The sequence below is a fragment of the Ischnura elegans genome, chromosome 10, assembly GCF_921293095.1.
Source record: "Ischnura elegans chromosome 10, ioIscEleg1.1, whole genome shotgun sequence".
Taxonomy (NCBI): Eukaryota; Metazoa; Arthropoda; class Insecta; order Odonata; family Coenagrionidae; genus Ischnura; species Ischnura elegans.
In genome coordinates, this window is record NC_060255.1 from 4,280,625 (window position 1) to 4,293,205 (window position 12,581).

Consider the following 12,581-nt stretch of genomic DNA (forward strand, 5'->3'; position numbering starts at 1 on the left):
AAATAAAATTATGCTTGAGACTGTAGCAATGAGGTTTTATTACCCACCCCTTATTATTCTAGTGATTATATAACCGAGAAAAAAGGTCGAACAGAGTTCGAGCACCTGGTTGAGAGTCTCTTCAATATGCTTTATCCAAATCGTTATCTTACAGCCATTTGTAATAAAAAGACTATAAGACTACCTTATTTTTGCATAACGTAGTCAATTTCAATTACATGCAAATAATTATACTTGAAAATGTGTGCAAGTAATAGTAGAATAGGCTGCAATTCGGAACTACGGCATCTATATCTCAAGGATTAAAATGTCTTTAGCATAATTCCTACCTAGAGAGAACTAATATTGGAATATTCTCATACCCAAATACCAATAGATATATCTTTTACTAGATCAAATCTTCTAATAAAATTGCGAGTCATATTAGGGTTTGCTTATATTTAAATATTGACGCTTCAGAGCACAGTTTTCAGAGTCCTCTATATTGCCATTTAATTACTACGAGAGAATCGTGTTGAGAGAGCAATATAGAGGATTCTGAAAATTTTAAACCTGCAGCACTATCTACTGATTCATTGAGAAGCTACATCAGCATTAGTTTTGTTTCAGAAGTCGTTTGCTTGTCCAGGTGTGCAGGTCAACAATTATGTTCGCGACAATCGTTGATCCCGCCAACTGTGAAGTGCGTTCTGCCATACGATTCTTGTATAAAAAAGGATTGTCGGCTGCTGAAACTCAACGGCAGTTTTGCCTAGTATATCGATGGCTAAGTTCTAACAATACGTATCTCAAAAAAAAGCAACTTTTCAGGAGAGCAAAAAAAACGATTAATTTCTTTTAATTGGGTACTGTATTTAAAACCAAAAGCTCATAAAACTGAAAAAGAAGCATTCATTTGCAAATTAAGAGTTGTTCTTTGCTTGTATTTTATTTTTTTAATGTTATTACACTTTGTTTAAGATACCTGTCTCAAACTGGCCGAATTTGAGATACGTGTTGTTGCAACTTAGCCATCGATATGGACCTACAGATTCCTCTTCTTGCATTTGAATCCGTGGCTCGGTGGACAACGCAATGTTTCCAGACCAAATAGGAACTCAGGAATGGCGTTTTCAATTGTTTCAACTCTCAGGCGGCGAGCTTATATGCAGAGGGGTTGAAGAAGCTGTTGCAGTGGTACGAAAGACGGTTGGAAGTGAACGGCGATTATGTAGAGAAATGAAGTAGGTTTGTAGCCAACTAAAAGAGCCGATAAAATGTGTTTCATATGAATATATTTTTTCATGTGACCAAACGGTCCTTACTTTCTGAATATGCCTCATATAAGCATTTTACCAGGGCTCCATAAGCATATATGGGGACTTGAGAGTTACTCTCCAACCTTCTTCCTTTCTCCGCGGTGAACTCCGCAGAGGTATTTTCGGGAGACTCTTTACATAAGAGAAGTCAAAAGGATGGCCTCTTAAGTGCCCCGCGACGCAGCAGGGCCCTAGGGGTTGCCAGAAACTAAATAATGACGGTGGAAGGCGAGAAAAAAATGGTAGGTCATAATGTCACGAAGAAAAAAATGGCTGCGATCATTTCAGTCCTATCGAGAATAAAAAGCTTCTCTATAAACGGTCACCTGATAGATAGAGCTATGACTAGAGTCAGCTCTACTTTGGAATAAGAGGAGTAGAACAGACTTTTGAAACCAAAATTTAGACTGAGATACAGAAAATTCAATGATAAATAATCTTGCAAGTGGCAACGGAGGCACTGCATCGAAAAGATAAATAAAGAGCCACGAGATGTATATTTCATTCAGTTAAGCCACAGGACAAATATTTGAAGTGAACTCTTCAAACACGAATACATATTCAAATGGATTTTTAATTTTTTTTAAGTCTAACTATTACAGAAAGACGTTGCCTTTGCCGGCGTGATCCTTATAGTCGCACCTTGTAAAATTCAGAATTTAAAAAAGGTAATAAATTTCAAAATGGAGTGAATTTATCGATAAATACTCAGTTTTGAAAAGTAATCCGAAAAAAATGGCTTTCATCAGAGTGTGAGACAAATGCTTCCATTTGATCCTTTTTTTCATCCCACACCCAACTTGCACCATCACTATCGTAATTTTCCCCCTATTCCTCGCACCACCCGATTACTATTCTTTGTTATTATTTGTAAATACTGTTGAATATTTTTTTTTGTTGGTTACGTTGCTTAATGTTATGTAATTATTTCTCCTGTTATTGTAGTCCTCTGTAATTGGCCTCGTGCTGTTTTTGGACTAAATAAATAAATAAATATCGATGGATTAAAATTTCGTCAAAAGTTTTTGACAACCCAATAAAAACTATCATATTCTGACCTCCATTAATGAAACACTTATTTATCGGAGTAAACATATGGTCAGCGAATATAGGTGTAAACACATATAGTACATCCAGAACGGAAGTAAAAGCTTTTACGACGTTCCAGGAGATGGCATTGATTTCTCCAAATTTTGTACAGAAAAGTACACTTTTAAGTGGGATGTTATTCGGAGAAATGAAGTTAAACATCAACCTCCAACATAGATAAAGAAATGACATAATCAAATCATTCATTTCCGCGGATAAAGAAAGCAAATGTTTAATTTAGGTGATAATTTTTAACCTTAATGAGTAAAATGATATTAAACCACTATTTGACACGATTCTGGTATTGCAAAGTCTTCATTTAAACCTATTAACTGCTTTTTATTTCGAATTATAAATGAGCAGTTCAAGGGAAACTGTATGTATTAATGAATAACATTTTAAATTTCAAAACCTAACTATCTCCAAAGTTTATGGATATATGTTACCAAATTATATCAACATAAGTTATTGAAGACTGCAATATTCGGCCAACTTGCTATAAGCACAAAGTGCGAGTACTAAATAGCATATTTTCTTCGGATAACAACAGTGGAAGCTCGTCGCTGATTACCTGGAGGCTAAACCCTCTTCCAAGTGCTCACGGTGGAGAAGTACTGGAAGATTTCCCAATTTCGGGGACGAAATAAATTTTGCGCGGCACACCCAAGAACGACAACGACGCGGAGATACATCTCTTCGAAATTGCTTTAACGCTCATAAACCACGCCGGATTTTCGTCATTTTTATTCGGAACTCTTAAAAATACTAAGTGGATCCGCACAGGGAAGTTTGCGAATATTTTAGAAAGTCCCCTTTATATTTGAGCCACGTTCTTATCCGTCACCGAGCGCAGCATCTTCACCAACCCATCCCACCGCTTAATTCGCTTTTTCTAATTTCGCTTCCTCCCAAATCTTCAGCATCCTTTTGCGCCACCCATCCCCTCCTTTTAACTTTATTAAAATTTCAATCATAAAATATCCCGGCCTCCTTTGATTCCCCACCAACTTCCAGGGGGCGCCTTTTATAACTCCCTTCTTTCATCATCTTCCACAAGCACCCCGTAAAAAAATTCATTTGACCCATACACTATTCATATACATCCGAAAAACGATGCTCAATGCCCAGTTCATCCCCACAAGGAAACCTTTACAGAAGGAAAACGAGCATTTAATCAAAGATAAGGGTTGTAAGCTACCATCTCGAGCTATGAAAATATATATCTTATTATAACTAGGGGAATAAATTGACGTGCAATTGAAAAGTAACGGACGTAGAATCATTCATAAGAATTCTTGGCAAACAATTACAGATTCTGAATTTCAAAATAAACATGTATCTTGGAAGCAACCGTTTCACATGGACCTAATACTATGCTCAGAAAAAAAAATTCACAGCCATTTTCCTGATATTGACTCAAAATTGTATTCAGAGCACACGAAATATTAGATTTCATTCACTTGGTAATCTACAGTTAACTCATGAGTCGATTATTTTTGGGCCCTCCTCATATAATATTCGAAGACCGTGGTGGCTGAAGTCAATAAAATCTAGTCCCCCTAACTCTTCATTTTTTGAAGCTACACTATGTCAAACGCTTCCGACTTAAATTCAGGTGAGAACCAAAGAGCCCTAGGGGCAAAGTGATCTCTTGAGGTCTCAACTTTGAATTAAACTCACAATCACTAAAAAACCCACAGTCAATAAAATCAGGGGTGGCACAGAAGAAAAGCTCCGTTTTTTTAAAATAAAATGTATATACCACATACACGGAGAGACATAACCAATCATTGCTAAACTACAACAGCTTAGCGATTAGTACTTGATGATAAAAAATTAAAATCAGGGCCACAGAAGTTACGCAAGAAGGAAAATGCCATAAAACAGCTATATGTGCACGTCATGCATCACAATATCGTACACATAAGACGTAATAGTCCATCAATAAGGTGACAGTTACATTAGCCGCTTGGAAATGACACTAAATAGGATTACAGCCGGTCCCAGTGAATGCAGTTAACTTATTTCCGCCAACCATAGTCATATAGCTTCACCCTACCATTCTGAGAAGATGAGGACCTTGGTGAATAACTGCGAGCCATTTTGATTTCTAATAGTTACAACTATGGTGTTTAATATGCTGTTAGCCTATTCCGTCCTTTAGCTTATTTTTGAAAATGGTAAAAATAATTTCACTTGCCGAGACGGGAACGAATCAATTTCAATATGGACCCCTACTCTCTGTAATTAAGTTGCAATTTATAATTGAAGTAAATATGGAAGGACTTTTAAAATATGAATTTAGCCATAATACATCCAAAACCAAGCTTTTCCTGAGTATTTTATCCATGTTTTCTGCTGGTAGAAACAGGACCTATGACACTTCGATACGTTGCCGCCCAGTGTAGCCATGAGGCCAACGCATATCCAGAGAAAACTGTTCGATGAATGCATCACCAAAATATTTAGAAAGGATAACTTAAAACGAACATATGAGCAAAACATCGAAACATTTCAAAATCAAGGCAGACATTGTTTCGGGGCGGAAATGGTTTAATGCATAGAAAATATCTGTCACTACTTTTAATCTTTCATTGATGATTTCGTTAGACCGCATTTGGAATTCGCTGCCAGTGCTTGGGATCCTCATTTATTTATTTCTTTTTTATTTATTCCTTTATTTATTTTTTCACACACCATCGAAAACATCAACGTTCGACCATTACTTCAGGTCTAAAATCATGCATCAATCAAGCGTTCAATAACATCCGTGCCCTAGATTAGAGTAACTTACACAAGCGGGACTCGATCCCGCGACCTTTGGTTTGTCAGGCAGGAGGATTTAACACCGCCGCCACCGATGCCGACTGTTGAAATGGGCTTAAAAACAGAGTTAGAAAGGCGTGCAGAGAAGAGCTGCCAGGTGATAAACTCGGACGGGAATCTCTGTTAGATCGTAGACTAAAAAATAGACCAACCCTATACCGTAAATTAAAGAGCAGTGTAATTTCGGACGAAGTAAGCCATATCGGACGAACGCCAACATACTACGGTAGATCAGATTACATACATACGGTAAGAGAGATATACCTACTGCAGAATCGTTAGATTCCGAATGTCGCCTTTCCACGATCAATAAGAGATTATAATGGCAGCGTTATAACTTACAAATAGATTAGTTGACTTGTAATTTAGCGAAATAACTTATGTATTCCGTAGTGCATATATCTGAGTTTTCTAATAGTTCAAACAGAATCTTTTTTGTTTTCTAGCTCTATTGGCAGAATACCTTCATGAGTGGTAGGCGAGTTTTGCTTTTGCATGGACTTGAAAGTTTAATTTTTCAATATGCGTAACATTTTTGTGACCTTGCTGTGTGCATGTGGGAATCCTCTTGCATGCTGCATGCTGGTGATTGCGTCGCTCGCAGGGTAGATGATCTCACGGTCGCAATGAAGCCTTGCTTCATCTTTGCACCGCAGCGAGAAATCACCACGGGCGAACGTTGTTCTTTAACGGATTACGACGAGGGTTGGAGGTTGTTGAGGGTGCGCCAAGTGGGGAAACGAGGCATCTCTGAGGCACACCACTGCAAGAGGAAACAGGGGCGCTTTGCAGAATACGAACCCTACCGGACACAAGTCTGCGAGCCAACCTATAAACTCGCTCCCTCCTTCCACCTTTTACAGTTTCAATCCAAAGCCCAAGCCCCCCCTAACCACTCTCTTTCTCATCTTGAATGTTCAAAATAACGGCCACCCCAAGGTGATCTTGCCTTTCGGGAGAGAAGGAAGGAAAAGGACGGAAGACATTTCGATTTCCTTAAAGTGATGAAGCGGGTATTTAGGAATAGCATTAAGTTACATGATGAAAAGAACAAACAACCAAAGAAATATAAGAGGTAATTATACATTTTTCTTCGTGTAACCTAAAAAAGCAGTAAGTAATGGGCTATAAACTAGCGGAGCTAACTAATTAGCTATAAAATAGCAGAGATGAGCAATGAATGATATACACGGAGCATCTGATTAAGCACGTAAAATAGAAGAATGCTATGCAGGTGTTAACAGATTAGCCAATGGGAGGGTTGAGTGCGTCACATCAATCCTAGAATTGATGAGTTCTAAAGATGAAAACTGTAACGTAAAAATAAATGTGTACTCACTCGGGGCCCTTAACTACCGAACCGAAAAATAAAATAGGAGGCAATCCTATACGAACGGAGTACGAAGTACAAAAAAAGTGGAAAGAAAGATGATGTGGAGAGCAACAATAACGGGAGCAACAATAACGGGGTTGACGAGGACTTGGTTGCTTACTTCGCTTCCGTTGCTTTCTCGGCAAGCGCTCGCTCGAGACCAACGGCTGACTTGCCCAGCCGAAAGCGTATTGCATCCTGAACTGTTTCTCATTCACCTTCTGCGGATATGTTCCGAGCAGAAGAAAATCTCCAGACAGTCGAACGTCAAAAGTGACCAAATTACGACCGGATTGCGACCAATGAAGGGGAGAGGGAATTTAAAAACAGGGAAAGTAGGATAATTAAAAAGCCTACCTCCCAAGTGGTGTCAAGAAAATGTTTGCATTCTTCCCTGAATTTTCTGGTAATCGTCTGTTGTATAATTAAGTAGAAGGACATTCGTAAAATCGCAATAATGTAAATAACATTTTAATTGGATGAAATGGATTACTAAATCTGATAAAATTACCTAACAGTTAACAAGGGGCGGATAGTGTCCCTCCTTGTCCCCTAATCACTTGCTCTTACATTCACATTACGATGCCTCCACTACATACACGCTCAACAATCGCCCACCGAATCAAATCCGCTCATCTAGTGGCTCCCGTAGTCGGCTTTGAAAGATTAGCCAATAGGAGGGTTGAGTGCAGAACTGCTTCATGTCGATCTTAGAATTGATGAGTTCTGAAGATGAAGGCTATGGCGTAAAAATAAATGTGTACTCACTCGGATCCTCAGTTACCACACGGAAAAATAAAATCCGTTCATCTAGATAGCCCCAGTAGAACTAGATGAGCGGATTTGATTCGGTGGGCGATTTTTGATCGTTTGTGGAGTGGAAGTATCGATTAGTCCTGCAAAATAACAATTCCACCATTAATATTTTTGTTACCCAACCATTATGCTTATTCCACTGAAAATATCAATAATTACGACATCGTTCCAGCATATTAGGCGTGATTTCTACAATAACCATGACTTCCAGAAGATGGTGAGGTGGCTAGATTGTTGTTTTTGGTTTTGCACTTCCGTTAAGCCTGGCTCAAACAACGGTGGCGGCAGAATTTTTTTAGAGGTCGTCCAATCCTCGTTTGAATGTTGTACAGAGGTCGCCTTTAGCGCAACATAACGCCCGTCGAATACGACGTTAAGCCGTTGTCCGCTTGGTGCCTTTCGTTGAGAGCAGGCTGTTGGCGACACCGGGTTTCTCTCCACACGTCTTTCCCTACCCTTCCCACTGGGCGCAAATGACCTCATCTGTCTGTAGCATCCTCCAAATATTATATCATACCTTGCATATAACGGAATGTGCATCCCATATTCAAAAGCATTATTTTCAAGTAACTTCCATGCAATTGTACACGCTCAATTAAATTATAAGCAAACACTGCTTTAAATTGGTGGGCTATTTTTAGAAATAATTTGAGTAGATCGTATCTTTTAATTTGGGGAGCGCATGTTGGATCCTTCCCGATACTTCTTTCTGCCCTTCGGATTTTTTTTCAAAAACCAGTTTCACCCGCCCAAGAGGACCAGCCCCAATTTCCATAAATCACAAAAATTTAAAACGCCGCCCATGAAGTAGGTATAAGAGAGCCTCGGCGCCGAGGATGGGGGTTGAGAATAAAAAAAAGTTGCCAAATTACCATGGAAACCCTTCTTTTTATCATCCTTTCACCCACTGGTATCGTAAATCTATGCATTAAAGCTTTTTTTCACAGGAAAAAAAAGAAAAAGGAATGCTAAATTTTCAGAGTGAGAGAGAACGTTCTTTTCGGCGCGTTTAACACCACAAATTTGCCAAAGCCTCTTAACTTCTGATGATGACTTTTGGCCGGCTACCAGGTGAAAGGAATGGGCGGAGAGTATTAAGGAATTGGTGAGTTTGTTAATGCACTGAATATGCAGCACGTATCTCCACCCAAAATGGGGCATTTTTTGTAAAGTAAAAGTTTTATAACTTGGTTCTATATATTCTTACTGCATTAGGTTGGAAAAGGGTATTTCTAAGGCCGCTAAATATTAAACACGAGGCTATGCGTTAAGTTCTACTATTAGCGTGAGGGTTAATTATCTTCTATATGGATATATTTCTATCCAATTACACAATCATAGATGACTATTAGTAATGAGAGACTATGCATAAACTTAATAGCTATAAACGCGAAAACCCTGCAAGATTGATTGATCCCTGATCTTGGTTCATGTTTCAATAATTCAACAATACTTTGTCGGCCATTTTGAATCCCTACGATAAAAAACTAATCAAAGAGCATAAACCGTCATAAAGCAGGTGAAACTCAAGCTCTTCAGCAGCAAAAATATTATGGGGGATTATTTCATAGAGGTCTTTTGAAACCACTCCGTTTTTTTAAGTTATCATTGCTAAATATTACTCAATGTATGAAAATTTCTTTATTACAGGATTAGAAATTTTTTGCGTAGGAGTACCTGCAGCTATATCATTACTTCCCGAAGGCGATCCCGGCAACAGGTAAAAACCTCTAGGGCCGCTTTAAGCTCCTAAATGTATTTGTTGGTCCGTTGACGTAAAAACTTGCACGGAATCATATATATTGTGATTAAAATATGGAATTTATGCCCAAGATTCCTTTACTAAGGAGCTCACATGAGGTAAGGCTTTTCGTTTATGAAGTCACGCTGTCGTTTGCTTTACCGAGAAGTGGTTAATTGAGTACAGCAGTTGCACGAATGATAACGTATGTATATTAATAATAAATATTATCATGAATTTCCGCAAAAACATGAACTCCCTCGAAATTCAACCGCTGGCGCAGCGCAAGTACCTACACTGCCTACGGAAAACTTATACTTGTATAGAACTTGCAATATTAATTTCTATTATACAGATATCACACCATAAACGTATATCTGGGCCAGCACAGGTTTCAAATGACGTAAGGAAAACTCAGCGATTCTGTTAGATGGAGGAACATTTATCAACCTGTAGCTGTTTTAGGAAGAACCCAAAGTAATGCATAGTCTGCTGGAGAAGGATATTAGTTACCGAAGTAAATTAGTTTCCGAAGAAGGCCATTGCATTGAAAACAATCAAGTGCTATCAATACCGTTAAAAATTGGCTTCAGATCATATATAGTCAATATGGTTATAAAATTCATGCTTACATTCAATCGACGCCAAAAGCGCAAAAAACGATCAATACATCGCGAGAGAGAGGAAATAATGGATAAAAACAAAAAACACAAAAGGGATTGGGAGACTGACAAGTAGGTAGAAGCCGGAAATTTGAGAATAAAAATGTTACGTGACCATGGCTAAAACCCAAGACCTGCTGGACAGCATGAAAACTATAAATACCACAATTTCGGCATGCAAAGGAAGTGAATGAACTTTTCACGGACTCGATAGTAAAACTGAATACAGCTAACATCTCGGATTCCAAATATTCAACTATTATTAAGGCTACTAAGAAAGGAATTGTTTATAAAGAGAAATTCAAAGAGGGAGAGAAGTAAACGGAAATCGAAAAAGGAATTATTTCGGATTTGAATGAAGTACAATAGAATAGAGGAACTGCGAAAGGCACTTGACACCGGCGCTGGGACAGTCCAAAAAAGAAGAAAGATTTATAATGTCTACCCTGAGAACAATGCTTTTGCTTGGAGACGCACTTATTGTCATATGAAGAAGAGGAGAAGGTTTTACATAAATGGCATGTTATATTATCTAAATTTTAAATCAAGAAAGAATTGCTGAAATTAGAGGAATTAGAACGGTGTAAAATATTCACAATTTCGTCTTTTATGAGTGCAGCCCTTCGGATCAGAATTTCATTAAGAGAAAGCAATCTTAAGAGTATGCATCGCTCCCTCTCCGTTGCCCTTTTTTCATGTCATAATTCTTTTTCACAACTTAAATTACCATTTTAAAAATTACAGGGTTATGAGAACAGAACCTTTTAAAAATTCAACTGTATAATCCATGCATTCTGAAAACTTTCACACGATACACTAAGGTTTACAATAAATCCGTCACGAAAATTAGAATATACGTCCTGAATAAAACTTATTATTATAAATATATTGAAATTTACACGTTAAATACCGCATAAACTTATGAACGATTGGCTGTGCCCAAATTTGGAAAATTTAAATCCAGTAATTTCTCAGCCATCAAATATTCTTATTTGAAGTACTTGCAATATTTGACAACAGTCAACTCTTATGTACCCACTCCGAAAACTTCAACTCGTTGGCTCAGGTTTTTGACAATTTACACTCCACGCAAAACACCAAAATACGCGCGGTTGAATCATTGATCGAACGTATGTTTTTTTAATGAATATTCGGTCACGAAAAAGAAAAAAAATAGGGCGGGTCCAGCGGACGTGAGGCGGCGGACCCCGATAACTTCCTTACCGCAATCTATGTAAATACCACTAATTTCAAACAGATGACAATCGTAATTCCTAAGTTCTGGCATGTCAATCACCAGGAGAGGCTAGGACCAAATACAAACATCTTAAAGAAAAGTGATTGAAACTTTTAAAAAAATTTAACCATGGTAAAATTATGATTCCTCTGTTTTTTGTGACCTAGAACACACAATCTAAGTGGTGAGCGAATCAGCTGGCAATGATCTAATGACGTAAGTCGCACTCCGCTTCCTCGCAACCCCTTCCCAAGTGGAGAGTCTCTCCCTCTCTATCTGCGCGGCCTTATTCGCTAATTACACGCCCTTTTCGGTTCCAGAGGTCCGCGTTCCGGTTCATTTAGTTTTAGTCCCTCATTCCAGCGGCCGCAGTCCCATATTTTCAGTCCGCCTCATCACTGGCGGAACCGACTTCTCCTCCCCCGACCCCCCCTCCCGTAAGTTTCAACCCTTCTCGCGTTATTTTCACTTAATTCACCTTCGGGGACCGCAAACATACGGGAGACATAGAAGGGGTAAAGGAAGGGACATAGCGGGAAAAGCTTCCAAGAACGGAGTGAGAGAGAGAGAGAGAGGGGTTACATCCGAAGGCAGCATAACATGGGGGAAGAGCCAGTCCGTCCCGTAGAAACCTGGTTTAAGCTGCCACTTTGAGCGCATTGCTATCGGTTATCAAAAATATACGCAGCACATTGTATTTGTACTCATTCTCAACCCCAAAAACAGTGCATTTAAGGCCTTTACACTGCAATATTTTTTTTAACTGCAGTTCAGTATTTTCACTTAGGAGTAATAGCAGTGGAATACTATGAGTTTTTTATACTATATCATTCGTTCATGAACGGGAAGGAGCATCTGAGAGGGAAAGGTTAGTGAAGAGTTTGATCAGGAGTGTAGCTCTCTACGGTGCGGAAACGTGGACACTGAGGAAAGAAGATGAGAGAAGATTGGAGGCATTCCAGATGTGGGAGTGGCGACGTATGGAGAAGGTGAAATGGACGGAGAGGAAAAGGAACGACGAAGTGCTGGATATGGTTGGCGAGGAGAGCCAGCTTTTAGATGAGTTACGGAGGAGACTGATGTTATGGATGGAGTACTTCGCGGGGAGGGGATGTTGAAAATGGTGTTAGAGGGTAGAATGTTAGGGAAACGAGGGAATGGAAGGAAACAAATAGGATTTTTAGATAGATTGAAAGCCTTACAGTGAATTGAAGAAGGTAGAGCTGGAAGGAAAGGGAGGCTCCCAGATCACTTCTTGAATAATCCATGGAAACATACCTTAATCGGTATAATACTATAATAACAATAATAATCATCAAAAATATGCATTTAGGTTAACAGCCTAAATTACAGCTAATTTACAAGTGGAATTCGGATCGCTTCTCCCGTCAGCGAAGCGAGCGGTGACTTTTATCAATTCATTTAAATGCGCGTTGGGCGACAACACTTCCAGTGATCGACAAGAAAATCCTCTGATGTAGTGGTATTCGAGGCAACGAAGGAAAGCAATATGATAGATCGGCCACCTTTCGGTACTTTT